At 42.7% G+C, this 24,129-nt stretch overlaps 1 long non-coding RNA gene across 2 annotated transcripts in view; it reads left to right on the plus strand.

Annotated features, from left to right (window-relative positions):
- The window catches only part of LOC134342359 (uncharacterized), a 51,348-nt gene extending 31,804 nt beyond the window's left edge, over positions 1-19,544 (plus strand). For both annotated transcript variants that reach the window (XR_010017008.1, XR_010017006.1), the window contains one exon: positions 19,057-19,544. This is a non-coding gene — a long non-coding RNA (uncharacterized LOC134342359). The remainder of the gene's footprint in view (positions 1-19,056) is intronic.
- The last annotated feature ends 4,585 nt before the right edge of the window (positions 19,545-24,129 follow it).

Consider the following 24,129-nt stretch of genomic DNA (forward strand, 5'->3'; position numbering starts at 1 on the left):
CCAAGCCCAGGCTCCTAGTACATAGTTCCTTGTCTGGGTTTTCGGTCCTGTGCAGTAGCCCCTCCATACCAGACAGTGATGCAGCCTGTCAGAATGCTGTCCATGTCACAAAGGGGTGCTGGGAACAGACCCAAATGTGAGACACAGACACTGAAATACAAGGAACAGGACTAGACTAGAGTAAGGACGTGACAGGATTCAGACCAGGAGCAGGGACAAGAACGCAGACTTGGGCTAGGACATGGACAAGACAGGGAACTTGGACAAGGAACTATGCACTAGGAGTCTGGGCTTGGGCTTCGAGCCAGAGACTGGACAAGGACCCAGAACCTGGGTCTTGTCTCAGGCTCGGGCCCCAGAACCAGGCAAGGACATGACATGACTACATGACAGGACGTGACTGGGGTCATGAGGCTTGAGCTCGGAGACAGGCTGGGGTCTTGAGGCTGATAACTCGGAGGCTGGAACTCAGAGACAGACTGGAAACTGTACATCAACATAGAGCCGGGATTTATCCTTCGAAAAGCCAGGACTCATCTTTAACACGACACCAACATGAGACAGGACAGAACATAGACGTAGAGCCGGGACTTATCCTTAGACATGGAGGGACTCAACTTCATCTCCACACCAAGGTGGGGCAGGTCCCTCCATCAGGTAACGGCAGAACGGCCGGACTTACCCAACAGAGGCAAGGACAAGACAAGACAAGGCAGGACCCCCCGCATGGCAACGGCAGAACAGCCTGACTTCCCCCATGGAGGTGAGGACAGGAAGAGACAAATACCAAAGAACGACAGACAGTTCCATCTCCGCATCTGGGTGCTCCGAGTCTCAGTTCACCCAGCAACCTTAGCTGGCTACGGAAACAGCCGTATCCCTACCTAGCTCGGAGTGGCTGGCAGCCACTTGGCCAACAGCCACTCAGCTGGCCTGGGAACAGCCGAACCCATACCGCAAAGACAGTTCCAACTAGCGACAGCGAGGCTCCATGAGGAGATTGTTCTCCAATTCGGCCTAAAGATGGCAAGTGGCCGCTCTAGCCTTCTACTGGCAGGTTGCTCCCAGGGGATCTTGACAAGACAAACCAGCAGCTCACACTCAACTCCAAGGCTACTTATATTCCAAGCCCCAAGATGGGAATCAGGTACCTATGATTAACTCAATCAAAACAAGGGACATCTGGAAGACCCGGAGTCCTGAGTCCACGGACTGGACCATGACACTCCATGGTACAACTATCAATATTTTTGAGTGTATTTCTTGACATGCCAAATCTCTTCAAACTCATAATGAAGTATAGTCGCTGTCTTGCCTTCTTCGTAGCTGGGGCCTTGACCAATATCTTAGTGTCCACACTAGCATCATACGAGGTCCTGGAGGACTGGTGAGTAGCTAATGTTGTTCCAATATTCTAGGAGGGAACCAGGGATAATCCCGGAAACTGTAGACTGGAGAGCCACACATCAATGGTAGGGAAATTACTGGAGAGAATTCTCAGTGTCACATTTTTATGAGCATATGGAAAACTATGGCCTAATTAAGGAGAGCCAGCATGGCTTTGTACAGGACAAATTATGTCTTACTAACCTGACTGAGCTTTTTTGGCAAGGCAACAAGGGTGATTGATGAAGATAGAACTATGAATGTTGTCCACATGGATTTTAGTAAAGCATTTGACAAGGTCCCTTATAGGAGGCTCACCCAGAAGATTAAGGTACATGAGATCCAAGGTCTGTTTGGATTCAGAATTGGCATGCACATAGAAAAAAGGACTTCTTCTAGGTGGAGGTCTGTCTTTAGTGGTGTTCCGCAGGGATCTGTACTGGGAATGCTGTTGTTTGTGATGTATATAAATGATCTGAATGGAGATGTAGACGGGTGGGTTAACAAGTTTACAGATGATATGAAGATTGGTGGTGTTGTAGATCGCATTGAAGACTAGCAAGGAATACAGAAGGATACAGATCAAGTGCCGGTATGGATGGAGAAATGACAGATGGAGTTTAACCTGACCAAATGTAAAGTGTTGTGCCTTGGTAGGATGAATGTAAAGAGGCAGTACACTGTTAAGGGCAAGATCCTTAACAGTGTTAATGAACAGAAGGACCTTGGGGGTCTAAGTTCACAGTTCCTTGAAAGGTCGATAGGTTGGTTAAAGGCAGCTAATGGCATGCTTACCTTTATTAGTCGAGGCATGAAGTTCAAAAGTCAAGAAGTGATGTTGCACCTTTATAAACTCTAGTTAGGCTGCATCTGGAGTATTGCATTCAGTTCTGGTTGCCTCATTGTAGGAAGGATGTTGAGGCTTTGGAGAGGGTGCAGTACAGGTTTACCAGGATGTTGCCTGGATTAGAGGGCATGTGCTATAACAAGAAGTTGGACAAACTTGGGCTGTTTTCCTTTCCTGGAACAGTGGCAGCTGAGGGGAGATCTGGTAAAGGTTTATAGGATTATGAGAGGCATAGGTTGAGTAGATAGACACTATATTTTTCTCAGGGTTGAAAAATCTAATACTAGAGTACAGGCATTTAAGGGGTGATGGGGTAATTTCAATGGAGATGTGAGGGGCAATTGTTTACACAGAGAATGTTGGGTGCCTGGAATGCTTTGCATGGCGTGAAGGTAAAGGCAGATACATTAGGGACTTTTAAGAGATATTTAGATAGGCACATGAATGTGAGGAAAATGGAAGAACATGGGCAATGTGTAGGCAGAGGGGACCAGTTTAGTTGGCCATTTGAGTACTAGTTTATTTTGTTCTGAATAACATTTTGGGCCAAAGGGTCTCTTCCTGTGCTGTACTGACATAGGTTCTATGTTCAAGGGACTTGTATATGGTAAATGCTACTTTCCACATTTTCAGCCAAGGCCTGTCTAACGCTTGGGATTTTTAGTGTGGACCACAGACAGCTTTGTTTTCTGGGCAAATTTAAATGTTACGGAATGTTGTGCTAGTATCTGTGCCAGTTCTCGGAGCAAACCCAGCAGTACAATACCCCAGTTAGCTCCCTGTAGCCTATTCCCTTTCACAGGTTTGTCAACTAGCCTGATATTCCTGTCCCCTACCTTCAATTAATTTTACTCCATTGCCTTCTCCATATCCAATATGTTGAATTGATTGTGACTGATCCCCATGGTAAGTTAACAACACAATTATCCTTGTGTGATGCAACTATCAAAATCATCGATGGGACACGTGAAATGCGATTATCTTGTGCTATCCAGCAGTCCCTGTGTCCATGAGAAGGAAATAGCCCATGATGTGGCTTTAGCAGGTAGTTCCATGCTGACAAGTGAGGAGCTCAGGAAATTAGGAGCAGTGTTTCGGTTTCTGAGTGAAACCTTGGAGAGATTAGGCAAAAGGAATTTAAATAATTCCTTCTCATGCCTGCCAATGGACTGTTTTCTCAATAGTGTCCTAGAATGTCAGACTAGATTAACTACTCAAGTCACACAGAGTTAAGAGTGGTACTAAATGAGCCAAGCTAACACCCATTCTTTGCAATCCCCAGGCAAAGTTTCAATCTGCAGCAATGATATGTCAGAGCACGTTGAGGAATTCGGTGATCACTCACTGCAACCCTGCCACTGCTCAGCTGAAAAGATGAAATGGTTTTAGTACTTCTGGTTGAACAGTTGAATAGTTGCATTGAGTCAGTGATAAGAAGACAAAGCAGGGTGTCTCCCTCTTACAATTTGGGTAGTCCACCTCATTGTCAGAAATCTAGCTGCACTGCCAAGTTAGGGATCAGCATTCAGAGTCTGCAGACAGCTTGAGGTTTTGCTCATAAAAGGCAAGTTGCCACATGCACAATTGCACCATGGCTACCTGACGAGATGCATAACACCCCAGCAGACTTAACTCAAATAATAACTGGCTGGGAGCTGGCATCCTTATGGAATAATAAGACTGAAAGGCAAGTGTGAAAAAATCCTTTATTTTACCAGCGCTTTCATTAGGCTCAATGACACAAGAAATTATAATGACTATTGGGTAAAATCTCCCATGTCTAATCATCCCTAGTAAAAGGAAGCAAATAAAGGATATAAAATTGGTAAAAGGAGGGAATTTTTGATATTGAGGGAACATTACATATGCAAATAAAGGATATAAAATTGGTAGAAAACGTTAGATTGATTTAATTTGATTCAACTTTATTGTCATTGTGCCGAGTACAGATACAAAGCCAATGAAATGCAGTTAGCATCTGACCAGAAGTGCAAGGGATAGTGTTATTTACAAAATAACTGCAAATAAAAAGTAAGTGCTACAGCACACAAATATAAAAGTACTGAGATAGTACAATATGGGTGCAATACTGCTTAGCGCTGTGACGTGAGGTTCAGCAGTGTTGAGATGAGCAGAAAGGTGAGTTCCAAACAATCAATCTTTGCAGAGTCCTGGAAGTAGGAACATTGCAGAGTTTTATTCCTGTGAAGTCAAAGAAGGATGGAAGATCCTTAAAATTTCATGTGACCTTGTTTTGCCCAAATGATATAGCATTTCTCATTTTGATTTATGTCCAATAAACTCAGCAGTAACTCAACTGCTTTTGTTTGGCTTCTGATTTAGAGCTGTGACTAATATATTTTTCCCCTTTACATCTACCGCTCACCATGTGGCTATAAATTCAAAACAAGTTCTTCCATAAATTTGCCAATGCCACCACTGCTGTTGGCAGAATCTCATATGACAGCGAGGGGGCCGACAGAGACGAGATAGATTGTTGGTCGAGTGGTGTCACGGCAACAACCTTGCACTCAGTGTCAGAAATACCAAGGAAATGATTGTAGATTTCAAGAAGGAAAAGTCAAGAGAACACACACCAGTCCTCATTGAGGGACCAGCAGTGGAAAGAGCGAGCAGCTTCAGGTTCCTGGTGTCAGCGTTTCAGAGGATCAATCCTGGGCTCAACATATTGATGCGATTACGAATAAGGCATGCCAGTGTTTATAATTCGTTAGGTGCCTGAGGGAGATTTGGTATGTCACCAAAGACTAGCAAATTTCTACTGATGTACTATGGAGAGCATCTTGACTGGTTGAATCACCACCTGGTGTGGAGGTTCCAATCACAGGATCAAAAGAGGCTGCAGAGGGTTGTAGAGTCAACCAGCTCCATCATGGGGAAAAGCTCCCCCCCCCCCCACCAAAGCCATCTTCAAAGCATGCTGCCTGAAGATTGCAGCATCAATCATTAACGACCCTCTTCCCATTACTTCCAACAGGGAGGAGGTACAGGAGCCTTAAGACCCTCACTCAATGTTTTAGGAACGGCTTCTTCCCCCCGCTACCAGATTTCGGAACCATCCCATGAAGCATGAATATAATCTCACTATTCATCTTTCGCCCTATCTATCCATCTATTTGTTTATTTAATTAATTTATTTGTTTACTTCCTTACTTAAATAATACTTTTTATGCCTTGCACTGTACTGCGGCCACAGCTATTGTTTTGGCTATTTTTGGGTAGGAATCAGGACACAACCTTAAGGCTATAAATCTAGCCAAGCACAAAAGACACTGGAATAGCTTGTGGGATAGATTCTCCTGCAGGCTATTAAAACTTCCATTCTAAAAAAACTTCCTGAATGAATGATTTCTGTTTCTTTGACGTTCAGTGAGACCTGGAATATGGTTAATGATACTATACACGTACTAGCTGTTTGAAAGGAAATGTAGGTTCACCCAGGCATCAGATCTGGAAACCTGAAGAAAAGTTAAAACATTCTGAGGAGATAAGGTGGTGCTTAAATATATCAGAGGCATTAAGAAGTAAAGATAATTGAAATAATTTACTTTGGCAATTGCCGTTAACTGGTGGGCTCTGTTTATCAGTCTCAGAATTGGGCATATGTCGTGAAATTTGTTGTTATATGGAACCAGTACATTGCAGTCCATAATAATAATATATTCTGGGTGATGGGGGTCCTTAGTGATGGATGCTGCCTTTTTGAGGCATCACTCCTTGTAGATGTCCTGGGTGCTGGGGAGGCAAGTGCCCACGATGGAGCTGACTGAGTTTACAACTTTCTGCAGCTAATTTTGATGCTGTGCAGTGAAACCCCTCTCCCCGCCAAGCAAGATGGAGATGCAGCCAATTAAAATGCTCCATGGTACATCTGTAGAAATTTGAAAGTGTCTTTGGTGACATACCGAATCTCCTCAAACCCATAATGAAATATAACTGCTGTGGTGTCTTCTTTGTTATTGTATTGATATGTTGGGCCCAGACAGATTCTCAGAGAAGTTGACAGGACAGAACCTGAAATTGCTCACCCTTTCCACTTCTGATCCCCTTTATGAGGGCTGGTGTGTGTTCCCTTGAATTACTCTTTCTGAAGTGTTAACCAACGATGAGTGCAAGATTGTTGCTGCGACTCCACTCAACCAGGGGATCTATCTCGCTCCTGTATGTTTCCTTATGACCATCTAAAATTCTGACAACAATGGTTGTGTTGTCAGCAGATTTATAGATGGCATTTGAGCTGTGCCTATCCACACAGCCAAGGGTGTAGAGAGTAGAACAGTGGGCCAAGCGCACATCCTTGAGGTGTGCCAATGTTGATCATCAACAGGGTGGAAATGCTATATCCAATCCACATAGATTGTGGTGTTTTGGTAAGCAAGTCAAGGATCCAGTTGCAGATAGAGGTACAAAGGCTCAGGTTTTGGAGCTTTTTGATCAGAACTGTAGGAAAAATTGTGTTAAATTCTGAGTGGTAGTCAATAAACAGCAGCCTAAGTATTAGTAATGTCCAGGTGATCCAAGGCCACATGAGGAGCCAATAGGATCGCATCTGTTGTAGACCTATTGAGGTGATAGGCAAATTGCAGTGGGTCCAGGCTCTTGCTTAGGCAGGAGTTGATTCTAGTCATAATCAACCTCTCAAAGGACTTCATCACTATAGATCTAGGTGCTACTGAACGATAATTGTTAAGGCCACTCACTCTGCTCTTCTTGGGCACTGGTATAATTGTCCTTTTGAAGCAGGTTCAACTTCCAACTGTAGCAATGAGAGATTGAAAATGTCTTTGAACACACCAGCCAGTTGGTTGGCACAGGTTTTCAGAACCGCACCAGGTATACCGTTGGGGACTGTTGCCTTGTGACAGTGAAAGTTAACCCTGTTGAAAGACATTCTGATGATGGCCTCCAAGACTAAGACCACAGGGTTACCAGATGCTGAAAGTATTTGCACAGCTGTAGTCTTATCCTCCCTTTCAAAGTCAGCATAAAAGGTGATCTAGGAGTGAAGCTTCACTACCATTCATGATGTTAGGTTTTGCTTTGTAGGAAGTAATGGGTCTGCAATCCCTGCCAGAGTTGATGTGTATTTGATTCCACCTCTGTCCTTACTTGTAATTGTTCTTTTGCTCTTGAGATAGCCCTCAGTACGTCGTAACTGGCTATCTTGTATAGTCCTAAATTGCTGGACATGAATGGACAGATCTAGCCCTCAGCAGCCCTCAGCAGACTACGAATTTTCAGGACACACTCATCCTCATAGGTTTTAATGAAGTCAGTGACAATCTTCATCCAGACTCTAAGAAGAAACTCTGAATACAGTCCAATCCATTGACTCAAAGCAGTCTTGGAAGCACTCCTGCACCTCCCTTGTCCATACCTTCTTGGTTCTCACTCCTGGTGCTGAGATCTTCAGTCTCTGCCTATACCCAGAGAGCAGAAGTACAGCCAGGTGATTAGACTTTCCAAAGTGTGGGTGTGGGGTGGTGCGGTAAGAGCTCTTTCTGGTGGTGTAATAGAGTTTCGGTGTGTTGGCTTCTCTGGTTCCACAAATGATATGTTGGTGATAATTATTTGGAGACTTTTTCAAGCTGGACTGGTTAAAATCCTCCAAAATAATCAGGAAGCCATTAGGGTTTGCTGTTCCATGCCTGTTGATTACATTGCTCAGTTCATCTAGATTGGCAGGGATACTCGACCTTTCTTATGCCATGGATTGCTACCATTACCTGAGAGGGTCTGTGGACCCCAGGTGGACAACCCTAGTCTGAAGCCTGTCTGACACGGGCCTGAGGGGGGTTGTACACAGCTACCAAGATGATGGCTGAAAACTCCCATGGCAGGTAAAAGAGATGACACTTGATTGCGAGATGTTCCAGGTCGGGTGTGCAAGACTGGGACAGAACCGCCTTGTTTGTGCACTGTAAAGCATGCTCCACCTCTTCTGCCTTTGAAGGACCCGGCAGTCCTATCTTGGCAGTGAATCGTGAAGCTATCGAGTTGTATCACTGCGACCAGAACGGCAATCAATCTGAAATACATTATTTTTATTTAAGCATCTCCATCAAACGTTCTCTTGAGGGAAGCAACCTCAGCTTTTTGAATCTATATAATCCTTCATCCTTTGAGCAAATATATTACAATTCCACTGTTCCTTTCTGAAGCTTTCATGCATGTCCTCAGACATTATGTCCAGAAATGAGCAGAGTACTCATTTTGAGACAAACTGAAGTTTTTATGTAGATTTATATAAAATCCTGGGTGTTGTACTTCATATTTATGTATAGAAACCCTGAATTTCATAGGTTTTATGATTTAGTTTTCTAATGCATCAGCATTTTCTAGAACATGGAACAGTTTCAATCATGGCTTTCACTGCCAAAATCCGTTCCAAAGTTGCTTGAAATTTCCTCTGCATTACCCCATTACAAACCCCCAGAGAGAGCCCATACAGGTTAAATATAAGGTGAAATCTTTTCTAGACTCTGCCATCAAACATCCTACTTCTCAGGTCGGAGAATAAAAGTCACTTTAAACAAATTTATTCATACAGCATAATCCTACATTAGATGAGCTATGGATTAAGTATAAATATTCCTCTGGACAATTTAAAACAATAGAGTGCTGCCATGATGGATGAAATTTTAAATGAATTCTTAGGCAACATTTTGATGGATGAGATGATTCCAAAGCAATGTTTAAGGAAGCTATTTCTGATGTCTTTGCCTTTGTTTCTACCACAAGTAATATTTACCAGAGAAGATTCTTCTGGTGGCCCAATCAGATTGGGAGCGAGAAAGGAGAGAACACACTGGTCTGTGAGTGAGATTTACAAAGGAGCATTTGCAGGCATTTGCTGTTTTCCAGCAGCCCAATCAGATAGCGATTCATTAGTAAAGGCAAAGGCATGGACAAGGGGAATGGCCATTATGGACAAGTGATAGAGTGGGAAAGCTTTGGCTCATCAGGTTTGGGCAAGACAGGTTTAGGTGTGGTATTTATCTGGTAAATTTCTTCTTATTCATCTTCATTCTTTGTCTGTTAGTACATAGTTAGAGCAGTGAGGATGGCTCCAGGGGCTGTTTTGTGGGCTTTGTGTGAGATGTGGGAGAACCCCAGCTTCCTGGATAACCACATCTGCACCAGGTACACTGAGCTGAAGCTCAAGGATCTGGAGCTGCAGCTCGATGACCTTCAGCTAACACGGGAAAATGAGGAGGTGATAGATAGGAGCTAGAGGGAGGCAGTCACCTCCAACTTGCAGGTGGCAGGTACCTGGGTGACTGTCAGGAGAGGGAAAGGAAATGGGCAGGTAGTAGAGAGTACTCTGGTGGCCTTTCCCCTCAATAATTGGTATACCGCTTATGTATCTCTACGGTATTCTAAAGGGGGAGGGTGAGCAGCTAGAATCTTGGTACATATTATCAGCATTAACATAGGTAGGAAAAAAGGTGGAGAAGAATTTAGAAAGCTAGGTAAAAAGTTGAAAAGTAGAACCTCTAAGGTAGTAATCTCTGGGTTGCTGCCTGTGCCATGCCCAGTAAGGGCAAGAGTAGGATGATTTGGCAGATGAATGTATGCTTGAGGAACTGTGCAGAGAGAATTTGTAGAACTTCTAAGAGGTGGGTTTTTAGAACAGCTTGTGGTTGAGCCTACTAGGGGATCAGCTATTCTAGATTTGGTGTTGTGTAATGAACCAGATCTGATTAGGGAGCTTAAGGTAAAGGAACCCTAATGAGATTGTGATAGTTAGAATTCACCCTGCAGTTTGAGTGGGAGAAGCCAATGTCAAATCTACTGGTATTACAGTGGTGTAAAGGGAATTACAGATGCATAAGAGAGGAGCTGGCCAGAGTTGATTGGAAAAGGACAATGGATAGTGTTTCTGTGAGCACTTCAGAAGGTGTAGGAGAGATACATACCAAATATGAAGGTAAGCTAGCCAGTATTATCAAACAGTATGCTAAATGTTTTTCAAGATATATAAATAATAAAAGAGTGGTGTGAGTAGGTATCAGGCCATTGTAAAATGACACTGGAGAGGTAGTAATGAGGGACAAGGAAATGGCAGATTAACTGAATAAGTATATTGCATTAGTTTTTACTGTGGGAGGAGCTAACAGTATGCTGGAAGATCGAGACTGTTGGGGGGCAGAAGTGAGTGCAGTTGCTATTTCTAGGGAGAAGGTGCTTGGAAGCTGTAAGGTCTGAAGGCAGATAAGACATCTGGACCAGATGGCTATACCCTGGAGTTCTGAAAGAGGTAGCTGAATGAATACGAACATAATTCCGGAAACAACACACATCAAAGTTGCTGGTGAACGCAGCAGGCCAAGCAGCATCTATAGGAAGAGGCGCAGTCGACGTTTCAGGCCGAGACCCTTCGTCAGGACTTCCGGAAGACTGTAAAATTGTGAATGTCACTCCATTCTTCAAAAAGGGAGGGAGGCAGAAGAAAGGAAAATATAGGCTAGTTAGCTTGATATCAGTGGTTGAGAAGATGCTGGAATCTATTGTTAAATATGAGGTTTTGGGGTACTTGAAGGCACATGATTCTCTTAAGGGGAAATCTTGCCTGACAAATTTATTGGAATCCTTTGAAGAAATAACAGGCAGGATAGACAAAGGAGAGTTAGTGGATATTGTTTATTTGGACCTTCAGAGGGCCTTTGACAGAGTACTGCATATGAAGCTGCTTAGCAAGATAACAGCAGATGGTTTTACAGGAAAGATACTCACATATATAGAACATTGGCTGATTGGCAGGAGGCAAAGAGTGGGAATAAATAGAGCTTTCTCTGACTGGCTGCTGGTCCTGGGGGGTCTGTGTTGGGACTGCTTCGTTTCATGTTATATGTTAATGATTTGCATGATGGAAATGTTGGCTTTGTGGACATGTTTGCAGATGATACAAAGAAAGATGACGGGACAGGTAGCGTTGAGGAAGCAGGAGGGTTGCAGAAGGACTTAGACAGATTAGGGGAATGGTCAAAGATGGAACAGTGTCAGGAAGTATATGGTCATGCACTTTGGTAGAAGGAATAAAAGAATATTTTCTAAATGGGGAGAAAATTCACAAACTTGAGGTGCAAAGGGACTCGAGAGTCCTTGTGCAGGATTCCCTAAAGGCTAACATGCTGGTTGAGTTGGTGGTGAAGAAAGCAAATGCAATGTTATCATTCATTTTGAATAAAGGACTAGAATATAAAAGCAAGGATGTAATGCTTTATAAGGCATTGGTGAAGACTCACTTGGAGTATTGTGTGCAGTTCTCTTATCTAAGAAAAGATGTGATAACATTGGAGAGGGTTCAAAGAAAGTTCACAAATATGATTTCAGGACTGAAAGACTTGCAATATTACGAGTGTTTGATGGCTTTGGGTCTGTACTTGCTGGAATTTAGAATAAAGATGGGGGATCTCATTGAAACCTATTGACTATTGAAAGGACTCGATAGAGTGGTTAGAGTGGACGTGGAGATGATGTTTCCTTTGGTGGGGGAGTCTAGGACCAGATGGCGCAATCTTAGAATGGATGGACGTTAATGTAGACTGGAGAGGAGGAAAAATTTCTTTAGCCAGAGGGTGGTGAATTTATGGAATTCGTTGTCACTGGTGGCTATGGAGGCCAGGCCATTTGGTGTATTTAAGATGGGAGATTGATAGATTCTTGATAAGTCAGGGTGTGAAAGGTTACAGGAAGGAGGCTGGAGAATTGGGTTGAGAAGGAAATGGATCTGCCATGATCAAATGGCGGAGCATACTTGATGGGCCAAATGGCCTAATTCTTCTCCTCTGTCTTTGGTCTTATTGTCGAAGATGAGCTACTTTCAAGATATAGGGTCTCTGTTATAATTTGGTGAAAAGACCAGTCTGTTTATAAAAGGATCTACAGTTTGCACATGTCAGAAGTCTGAAGGAATACTTGCCACTTGGTTGAATCAGTGAGGCTCCAATCGCATCCAAGAAACTGAACACCGTTCAGGCTAAAGCAATTCAATCACTTTGACATTTCCTTCCTTCACAGCAAGTTATTGTGACTGCAGCATTTATCATCTACAATAGACACATTACTAATTTACCAACTTCTTTGGTAACCTCCAAACATTCCAACTTGAAGAACACAGGCAGCAAGGCATATAGCTCCAATTCATATACCACTCTGATTTGAAATTTTATAACTTTTTTTCATTCCTTCAAAAATCTGAGATTCCTTACCAAACAGCACTGGGGTTAAGAACAATTAACTGAAGATCTCAAATACCAAGGATCACACTGGACTACATGTTGATAGTTCTATGTGGAACTGCCAGCATTTGCTCTTGTAAATGCCAGTAGTTTTGGGTATTCAGCACAAGTGCAGAAGAACTGAACTTGCTGGCTGAGTTCAGCAGACTGTTCCCTGGCTAAACTCTATTGTTGAACTCTGCATTATGTCCAGCAGTGGAGCTTCAACTTGTTAAATTCCCCAGTACGATTGTTGGCAAAGCTGCTCACAGAACTTGTTCCAGTTTAGACCTGGCTTGGAATTCACAAATGCATTCATTTGAACAGAGAAGAATGGCTCGGAGGATGTTAATAAGATCAGTTTGTTTTAATTAGTAGTTTGCTTTCATTTTTTTTTAAATTTAAAATGCATAATTGCAGGATGTTGGAATTTTGGGTCCAGATTTATCTCTAAGCAAGTTCCCATCACCAGATCTGCAAAAGGTAAATTTGAAGCTGTTGTATATCTCTGAGGCAATTGTGGGTATCCAGCTCTGCCCTGCATTAGAAAAACAACAATGGTTTAAAATTGCATATAATTAAGCATCACAGTTTCCAAGACAAAAAAAATGGTGCAATTTTGGCGCGAATTCAGTTGGGGATAGGCATTAAATGCTGAGCTTAACAGTAATGGAAATGTTTTTTCACTTTATGTCTCCTATTTCTTGAAAAAGAGATAGTGGTAAAAACAGTAATACTGGTACTGCCTATGTACTAATGGTCAAAGTTTGAAGTAAAGTTATTATCAATGTACATACAATGTATGTCACCATATACAACCCTGAGATTCATTTTCTTGCAGGAATCATAATAAATACAAGAAACACAATGGAATCAATGAAAGACCACACCCAACAGGGTGGACAACAACCAATGAGCAAAAAAAAACACAAACTGAGCAAATATAAGAAGAATGAGAAAAAAAGAAATAACAATAATAATAATGAATAGATAAATAAGCAATAAATATCAAAAACACAAGAGTCCTTGAAAGTGAGTCCAGTTCACTGGGAACAGTGCAATGATGGGGTAATGTGGCTGATGGTTGAGGGGTAATAACTGTTCCTGAACCTGGTGGTGTGGGTCCTGAGACTCCTGCACCTTCTTCCTGATGGCAGCAGCGAGGAGAAAATAGCCTTGATGATGGATGCTGCTTTCCTGCGATAGCAATCCGTATAGGGGTGCTTAATGGTGGGGAGGGCTTTACCTTGCAGGACTGGGCCATATCCATTACTTTTTTTAGGATTTTCTGTGCAAGGGCATTGGTGTTTCATACCAGGCCAAGATACAATCAGTCAATATACTCTCCACTACATATTTATAGAATTTCCTCAAAGTTTTATATGACATACCGATTCTGAGAAACTTCTAAGAAAGTAAAGGCTTTGAAGTGCTTTCGTCATAAAGGCATTTCTATTCTAGACCTCGGTTGAGAGTGTGCTGACCTTTTGCATCACAACCTGGTACTCCAGTTGCAGTGCTGTCGACAAAAAAGCCTTGCAGAGGGTGGTTAGGGGAGCAGAGAAGGTCTCAGAGTCGATGCCTCCAGAAGACACGGTACATCATTAAAGACCCCTCACACCCTCCGCATGAACCGTTTGTTCTTCTGCCATCAGGCAAATGTTACAGGAGCATCAAAACTAAAACCACGAAGCTACTAAACAGCTTCCTCCCACAGGCAGTCAGACTACTAAATAGCTGCTCTACCTGACTCTGCTTTGGACATTTTTAACTTGCACTGGACACTTATAACTTGATTTTAACTGACATGTGTCTGTTGTGTTTTACTATTTATTGTTATGTTTATTATTTAGTGTTGCGTTTGTTATGTTATGATTGCACTGCTCCTGGGAAACGCTGTCTCATTCTGCCCTGCAGAGCTGATGTATGGTTAGTTTTTTTTGAATCTTTGGCAGATCCCCTGAATGATAACAACGAGTAATTCAAAGCTGCTGATCCTCTCCACCTCTGATGCCCATGGACCTCCAGTTTCCTCCTCCTGAGGTCAATAATCAGCTCCTTGCTCTTGCTGACATTGCATAAGAGGTTGTTGTTATGGTACCACCCAGCCAGATTTTCAATCTCCCTCCTATATGCTGATTTGTCACCACATTTGATTCAGCCTGCTGCAGTGGTGTCATCAGCAAACTTGAATATGGCACTGGAGCTGTGCTTAGCCACACAGTCATAAGTGTAAAGTGAGTAGAGTAGGGGCTAAGCACACAGCCTTGTGGTGCACCTGTGACAAAGGACATATTGTTGTCAATCCAAAATGACTGGGGTTTGCAAGTGAAGAAATCGAGGATCCAGTTGCACAAGGACGTATTGGGGGCTAGGGTCTAAAGTTTATTGATTAGTTTTGAGGGACGATAGTATTGAGTGTCGAGCTGTTGTCAATGAAGTATGCATCTTTGCTTCCCAGATGTTCCAGGATTGAGTGAAGAGCCAACGAAATTGCATCTGCTTTTGACCTGTTGTGACAGTAACCAAATTGGAGAGCATCCAAGTCGTTTCTCAGGCCAGATTTAATATGTTTCAAAGGTGTCAGGATAGGCTATTTCTTGTTTGCTAATCATGGCATTCAATACAGCTAGTGTTTTTTTCCCTTAATATCTCCTTTTGGCGATATGTAAACTGCGGTCAGGATTACAGAGGAGAATTCTTTTGGTATGTGGAACAGTTGGCACTTAATCATCAGATGTTCTAAGTCTTGGGATCAAGAGTTGGACAAGACCAGACAATGTGCAACCTCTGCAAGAGACAGTGTAAACGTTTTCTTCTTCATTCAGTAAGGTTACATTTATGAATCCTCCACTATTAACAGCTGGGTGGCAGGGTGGAGATTCAACTCTGCCAAAGGAGGTGTAAGGCACTTCTCTCTGCTAGCCTGCAGGTCATCCTTGGTCAAGGCGTAACACTTGCTTAGCCCCCCGATCAGGGTCATATGGAGCCATTGGAGCAGGTGGTGGATGATCATGTGAGCAGCTGGTACGAAGTCCTGGCTATGCAACTACTGATGCCAGGCAAACAATCTCTGAAGAGTATTGATAATGGCTGGGGTCACCCATCTTCTAAAAACACTGCTCAGAGGAAGGTAATGGCAAACCACTTCTGTGGAAAAATTTGCCAAGAACAACTATGATCACATTCAATGGATTATCTTCTGTGATTTCAACCATCTCCAATGAGTTCCCAACATAAGACCCCGACCCTTTTAGTATTCTGAAGGGACTGTTCCACTAGTGGTAACTTGGTTTGCTTTTCCAAATCCATTAATCCCTCTCTTTCTCACAGCACATCACATGCAAATGCTGGATATGTAAAACCTTTCTTTTGCCTTGTCCCTTCTTATCATGGCCCCTAGAATCCTTCTAGGTGAAGCTTGCATTTCTCCCAATCTAGTATAAAATATTTTTTTTCGCCAACAAGGTCTGGAAAGTGCTCTTTTTGAGCTTTATGCTGAACAGCTGAAGAACACAGGACTCTGCATTCTATGGGTTATTGCAAGAGACATATACTAGGACAAATATTGGCTATTGTTGGTAGAAGAGCAACTTGCTGGAAGATGCGCTCCAGCCTGTCTGAAGCTTCTTATAATGTTTGGCTGCAGTCAAATGTCGCCAATTACTACTTTCAATGTGCAGAATTATGGGGTGAGGCACACAAAAAGCTTGGTGCTGCAACAACAAATTCTCTTTAGAGAAAGACTGCTGGATAGGGACCTCCCATCATTGAACACTGAGGGGCAGGACCCTGTGTAATTAATTATTTCACTCTTGGAATGTTTGAGGATTAAACATTAATGACAGGTCAATATATTGTAAGCAAATATAGGAATATGGTTTAAAGAATGAGAGACCATGCTATGTCTCCATTGTATAACCGTAAATTTTACAAGTCCTCAAGAAGGGTCTCGGGTCAAAACATGAATGTTGCCTGGCCTGCTGAGTTCTTTCAACATTTTGTGTAGGTTGCTTTGGATTTCTAGTATCTGCACAATTTCTTGATTTTACAAATAAATTAGGTTTATAGCAGGGGGGAATATGTTCTCACTACTGCCACTATGGTTCATCAGTCAGTGGCCACTGGAGGAGCCTCATATAGAAATTGGAAAACAAAAACACATGAATAACAGGCTCTTGGAGAATTCACAATAATGACTTATCAAAATTTATGCGAATTGATCTTCTTCCTTCAGTATTAATTAGAGTACAGATGCAAGATAAGAGATATTTTTGAGAGATAACTTTACACAAAGGGTAGTGAGTACTTGGAAAGAGCTCACAGACAAAGTGGTCAATTCAGGGTCAACTGCGATCGTCGTGGCTATCCCTCGAGGTCGAGGATGATGGTCTTCGTTCTGTTGATCTACTTACGGGCTAACAAATGGTTTATGAGTCCAATCTTGGCTCTGAAAGTTCTTCCGCATTCAGAACAGGTAGTTCCAGATGGCAGATCGGGCTTTGGTTGTTGCTGCCTCTCTTTCCATTTTCTTCTCTTTTCTTCTAATTCTGCACATCTGTTGGCTTTGAAAGTTGCTGTTCCTTCTCGGATTATGGCTTGCCAGAGTTTTCTGTCCTTGGCATTGGTTTCCCAACTGTTGATGTCGATGTTACATTTCTTCATGTTGGCTTTTAAGGCGTCTTTGAATCTCTTCTGTTGTCCGCCTCTTTTATGTTTGCCTTCTTTAAACTGGGAGTAGAAGATTTGTTTCAGCAGACGTTTGTCTTTCATCTGAACAACATGACCGCTCCATCTTAGTTGGTTCTTGATGAGGTAGGCTTCAATGCTTGTTGTTTTTGCTTCATTTAGCACACTGACGCTGGTTCTTCTATCTTCCCAGCGGATATTTTAGATGTTTTGAAGACAGCATTGATGGAACTTTTGAAGGGCCTTCAGATGTCATCGGTATGTTGTCCAGGTTTCTGATGCATACAGGAGCGTTGGGATCACCACTGCTTTGTACACTAACATTTTGGTGTCTGTTCGGATGTAACGATCATGAAAGACTCTTGTTCAGAGACATCCAAAAGTTGTTGCAGCGCATTTAAGATGATGTTGGATCTTGTCATTAAGGTTGACCTTGGAGGAGAGGTGACTTCCAAGATACAGAAAGTGGTCCATGTTTTCCAGGGTTGTTTCGCCAAGTTGAATTGATGGTTCTATCCAATTTGTCTCAATGGGTGGCGGTTGATAGATGATCTGAGTCTTCTTGGAATGGGTGGTAAGTCCAAGTTTTCGTGTATGCACGGTTGAAGGCAGTCAGAATCTGTTGTAGGTGGTTTTCTGAAAGAGCTGCAACACTGTTGTCATCTGTGTATTGGAACTCGATGAGGGAACTCATGGATGTCTTCGTTTTGGACTTGAGATGGGCAAGCTTGAAAAGTCTGCCATCTGTTCTGTAGACAATTTCAATTCATGGGGGTGGGTCGTCCTTGATAATGTGGACGATTGTTGCAATGAAGATGGTGAACAAAGTTGGGGCAATCACGCATCCCTGTTTTACTCCTGATCTAACTTGAAAAGGCTCACAGTTACTGTTGCTGACCATGACTGAGGCAAGCATGCCATCGTGGAGGAGTCTCAGGATTTGAATGCAGGCAATGTGACAACTGCGATACTTAAAATGCATTTGGATAGGTTTATGGAGAGGAGCGGCTCAGATTAGTATTGGCTGTACGAGGGCGACTGGGACTAGCAGAGAAGATGCTGTGGTTAGCATGGACCAGTTGGGCAGTCAGTGGCAACGTGGAAATTATGATTAGTCTTGATCTTCATTCTTAGTTGCAGATTCTGGAAGTTTAGGTTTATTGCTCATCTCCAGTTGCCAATGAGAGTGAAGAAGAATGTCCTTTTGACTTGATGCACTTGGAAGTGAAGGAATATTGATGTTGATATCCTGGGGCTACTTTGGCATAGTGAGAGAGCAAGCACACAGGGAAATGAAAGTACATCTCCAAGTGAGAAGAAGATGTTAACACAATCCATCTAATATTTTATCAAAGAAATAAGCTTTAGCAAGTGACTTACAGGAGTAGAGAAGTTCGTACGGCAAAGAGATTTAGAAAGAGAATTGTAGAACTCAGGGCCTGGATGACTGAAGCAAACACAGGGTTAATAATATGTCAGATGTGCAAATGTCCTACATTGGAAAACTACAACATTATTAGAAGTTTTTTTTTAGTATGGAAGTGGTTACAGAAATAGGGGAGGTGTATCTGTGGATGTATTTGCATATAAGGGAAGTGAATTGAAAAAGATTAAAATCTGTAACCATTAAAGTACTGAATTTAGGATGATTTAGCTGAAAAGTACCAAGTGACCTTCTCTTTGTAAGTGGTACCGGTTGAAGCTACTTCCTTGTCATGTGCATGATATTTTCATTCATTTGCTGCAAGTAGACAGTGCAGGCATTGCTTCAGTGTTGGATATTAGTGCAAGAGCTTAGGAGAACGATGGCACCTAATGGCAACTCTTTTGCTTGCATCTTCGGAAGTAGCTTTATTTCTATCTTTGACATCTCCATTTTTCCTTTTCAAGGTTCTTTTGAAGACCCTGACCTGGAGTTACATGCTGACTTCGGTTCTTTGCGGAAATGGGACCTGCTCTCGGGGCCTCACGACTGGCCGCTTTCCAATATGCTGAGGACGCGACCCAGAAGACTAGCCCGCCTTCAGGGTACCAGATTTTCATGGAACTGGAGGCGAGTGGATTCAAGTCTAGTGCCGCCACTCACCACCTGATGCATTGTGGGAAACGGAAGATCGAAAGCAGCGACCTGGATGCTGGCTGTGTGTCCAGAGACCCGAGTTCTTTGGGCACAGAGCTCGGAAGAAGCGACGCAACAGACTTTGAACATCGTAAATCAGTAGGTTGCTTTGTTATGTCTCCCCTCTCGCTGTGAAACAGAGACACTTCTTTTTCCCTTGTTAGGGAGAGAGAGAGCCTGTGGTATGTCGAACACCAGGTGAATGAGTAGTCTTTGGGATACTGCAAAGTCTGTGTCTTTATTGATGCCTTGCTGCACGCTTCAGTTCTCGGGGGGGGGTGGTTGCTGATACTTTTTTGCTGGTGAGGGAGGGGGGTGTTCGTTGCTTTGCTGCTGCTTATGCGTGGGAGGGTGGAGCTGGGGGGGCTTTAGGGTTCTATCATTTAACTGTCATTTTTCCTTTGGGGTACTCCTCTGTTTTCGTGGATGTTTGCGAAGAAGAAGAATTTGAGGATGTATACTGTATACATTTCTCTGACATTAAATGCACCTATTGAAACCTATTGAATTCAATGTCATTCAGTGATAAAAATGCAGTAAACTGTATGAAGTAAAGGTTCTTCAGTGTCTTTGCAGCTGCAATTTTAAAGTTGAGCAGAGAATATTCTTATTTGTCTTATGTTGGACAGAACATCCCTTACAAAACTGTCTTATAGATGATGGGCAACAGAGTAAGCAAGCAATTGAGAGCCTCGCTGTAGCATTTTCAATTATGATATCTCCTGCACTCAGAGTAATTAAATGTATGATCATTGCACAGTATAGAAGATTTTTACTATTACTGCTTTCAAAAATCTTAGCCCCAGAATCCACTCTTTCTTGTGCAGATCGAAGTAGTAGCTTAATCCTGGAGGATATATTATAGATACACCCTCTCCTTGCTATCCTCTTTCACCCCACCAGTCTTCACATTCAATAGATTATCATCCAAGATTTGCACCATCTGCAATGAGATTCCAACACAGGATATAGCTTCCTCTCTCCACTCAACATTCTAAAGAGCCTGTTCAATTGGTGGTATCTTGATTTGTTCCTACATCTTCAATCTCATCACTTCCCTTCACATGACACATCACCATTGGATATGCAAAACCTGCCTTTTACCTTGTCCCTTTTTATCAGCCATGTACCCAACAATCCTTCACTTACATTTCTCCCAGTCCTGTGTTGTGTATTTAATATTTCAATAATATTTGAGTAATCCTGTATATATGTTGGTTGTTTAAGCATTCTTGTTGATTTAAAAAATTAATTACAGGTTATATGTAAAATACATTAATTACATACGTCATCATGCTACCACGTGACACGTGCATGCCTCGCTTAAAGTAAAGTTAGACCTGCATTTTTAGACTCCCATGTCTTTTTTTGAATTAGTTTAATATTTTGAAGTTACAAAGCATAACAATCTGCTGCTCACAATGCAACTGCCTCCACTTTGAAGACCCCAAGCTATAAAAAAAACCCTGGCCAACCTCTGAACACCTCTGTTCAATTTGCAATGGTGAGTTTGAGGTTTCAGTTACCTGCCAATTTAAGTTTCCTTCTCATTCCCACTCTGACCTGTCTGACGAATTCTGCTATGTTCCTAAAAGGCAAAATAAAAGCTGAAGGAACAAGACCTCATGTTCAGTATAGGTATAGTGTGGTCCTTGGAAATCAATTCTGTGTTCAACTATTCCAGAAAACCAATTCCTTGTTGTGTCAGGACTGACTATTTCTGAAGTAAGGTCACCCTCCTATAAAAAAATCTTAGTTTTTCTCTTTATAATGTACTCTTGGATCTGTTGGGTATTTGCAGCATTCTCTTTTGTCTCAGATTTCCAGCAATCACTGTGTTCTGACTCTTACATTTCTGCTGCATACCTCCGTGTTTCATCTTTTTTTCTCTAATTGCCTCATTCCGCTTTTAACTAGAGGACTCCAAACACGTTGTATCACCTGGACAGCAATGCCGGTTTTCTCATCATCCCTTACTCTCTATTGGTTTATAGGGATCTTGGCCAAATGTAGACAAATGGGACCAAGTCAGGAAGATACCACGGTCGGCATGGATGGGCTGGTCCAAAGGACCAGTTTCTACACTGTTTATGACTCTGTAAATTAAAATATACTCATTTCTCGCCTGTCCAGGTCTGATCAAGGCTTGTTGTCCTGAAATATTGGTTCTAATGTAACTGACTCTACTGAATGATGCGTGAACTGCTGAGTATCTCTGGGATTTGTTGTTTCTGTTTATAAAGAAATAACTCCACGGTTCTAATGTGTGCTGGTAATTTCATCATGCCCTCTCGTCTCTGGATCAGAAAGTTTTGAGTGCATCTTCACTCCAGTGCACCATTTCTTCATCTTTTTCTTCCGCGATCGATCCTTGGAATTGAAAAGAATTAGGGGCAGGCGAGAATCAATAGGGATGCAAAAATGGGATTAGTGTAGAAGGGTCATACATCAAAGTTGCTGGTGAACGCAGCAGGCCAAGCAGCATCTGTAGGAAGAGGTGCAGTCGACGTTTCAGGCCGAGACCCTGCTGTTAGTGTAGAAGGGTGCTTGATGGTCAATATGGAAACAGTGGAACCTCGGGCCTGTTCCCATCTCTATGACTCTGTTTCTCCTCTTGTACTCAAAAGCTCTTGCAATAAAGATGAGTGTCTTGGTTTGTGTTCACAATAGCTTGCAGCACCTACACATTAACCTTCAGCAACTTTTGTACAAGGACATTAAGGTCTTTATGTCTCTCACCAGTTAACAAATATTTCACTTTTCTATTTCTTCACAATCAAATGAGAGTAGATATTCCTTTCATATTATCCCAAGCAGAAATGCTTTTCCCAAGGAAAACTATGGAAACCTATTTGTATTCACGTGTTTACTTTCTACCTGGAAGAATCAGCTGACTGCCTGGAAGGGCTGAGTATTGTACCACTCCTGTGATGGCAGGGCTGACATCAATGAACTTTGCTGAACCTAATGTTGTTCCGTCGTATGAACCTTTCCCTGTGAACATGTCCTGTGGGTAAGACTCTTTCAGCCACCTCATGGACATGACAAACATGCATAACTTATAACAACTACCAGAACCCCATCAAAGGCATTAACAAGAAAAACAAAGACACTCCCAAATATTTGTGTAGTTAAGTTAAGTGGAAAGGAAGCGCCTTGTCCTAGACATCATCACAAGGGAATTCTGATTGGGAACAGATGACAGACATCAAAACAAAACAACAGATAGGCTCTGATAGGCCAGGCCTATGAGATTTCTTTATAAATGATATAAGCCGTAATTAAATCTCATTCAAAGTTGATAGTTCAAGACTCAATCCCCAGGTGTCCTGACTAATACTCAACTAACGTCCATCATTTTTCCAGGCAGCCTGGTCATTAGATTGACCACTTTACCAGACAATAGACAATAGGTGCAGGAGTAGGCCATTCAGCCCTTCGAGACAGCACCACCATTCACTGTGATCATGGCTGATCATCCACAATCAGTACCCGTTTCCTGCCTTCTCCCCATATCCCTTCACTCTGCTATCTTTAAGAGCTCTATCTAACTCTTTCTTGAAAGAATCCAGAGAACTGGCCTCCACTGCCTTCTGAGGCAGAGCATTCCACAGAACCACAAGCCTCTGTGTGAAAAAGTTTTTCCTCAACTCCGTTCTAAATTGTCTACCCCTTATTCTTAAACTGTGGCCTCTGGTTCTGGACTCCCCCAACATCGGGAACATGTTTCCTGCCTCTAGCGTGTCCAATCCCTTAATAATCTTATATGTTTCAATCAGATCCCCTCTCATCCTTCTAAATTCTAGTGTATACAACCCCAGTTGCTCCTATCTTTCAACATATGACAGTCCCGCCATCTCAGGAATTAACCTCGTGAACATATGCTACACTCCCTCAACCAGATTTCCAGTCTTTTCAGTGATGTCCATGAGTGAACACTAGCCAGAGAAATCTACAACCAAGGAATATTGGATAGGTTTCTTAACGACTGTAAGCGACCCAGAAGGAGGTTATTACCAGTTCACATTCGCACTTCCTTATTTTCCTAGAGCTCTGAAACTTACTCTTTTTCACACATGTTCTTTAAATCACCTTTTTGCCATGAATCCACACTCAGGGGTAACTGACAACATTGAATTAACTGACCAGTGTGGCTGAGGGATGTGGACCAGAGCACCTGAAGGAAAGCGGTACGGTTGTAGAGCGAGTGTGTAAACTGCACAGACGGTGGCCAAAGTCAGAATTCAACCCAGGTCCCCAGAGCTGTGCGGCCATAGCACTGAGTGTTGCACCACAAGGCGACCCGTGCTCCCGGCTGTAGGAAAACTGTAGTAATTAATGATTAACAGAGAAGATACCCTTTCTTATTATTGGTTTTCCATTCTCAGGAGCGGGACAGTACTCATTGTCCAGCTTTAACTGCTTTTGAATTGAGAAACTTAGAATCAGAAACAAGTTTATTGGCACTGTCGGGAAATCTTTAATTTTTGCAGAAGCAAGACAAAATTTCCTACAAGTTTAAAAATAAATAACTAGTGCAAAGGACCTGTGACTCCACCTTCAGAACAGGCGACAAGGCAGCCTAACAACAGCGAGGGCCAAATTGTCACCGGGCCATCAGAGAGGCAAAGCGTGCACACGCCCAGGGAATCCACAGCCACTTCCAGGACAGCGGCGACATGCAGCGCATGTGGAAGGGCATTCAGGACATCACCAACTACAAGACAACACCACCTGCCTGTGCTGGTGATGCCTCCCTCCCAGATGCGTTGAACAGGTGCTGCGTCTTACTGTGGCTGATGTGAGGAGAACCCTGTGCAGGGTCAACCCACGGAAGGCTACTG

The sequence above is a fragment of the Mobula hypostoma genome, chromosome 1 (assembly GCF_963921235.1).
Source record: "Mobula hypostoma chromosome 1, sMobHyp1.1, whole genome shotgun sequence".
In the NCBI taxonomy this organism is placed as follows: Eukaryota; Metazoa; Chordata; class Chondrichthyes; order Myliobatiformes; family Myliobatidae; genus Mobula; species Mobula hypostoma.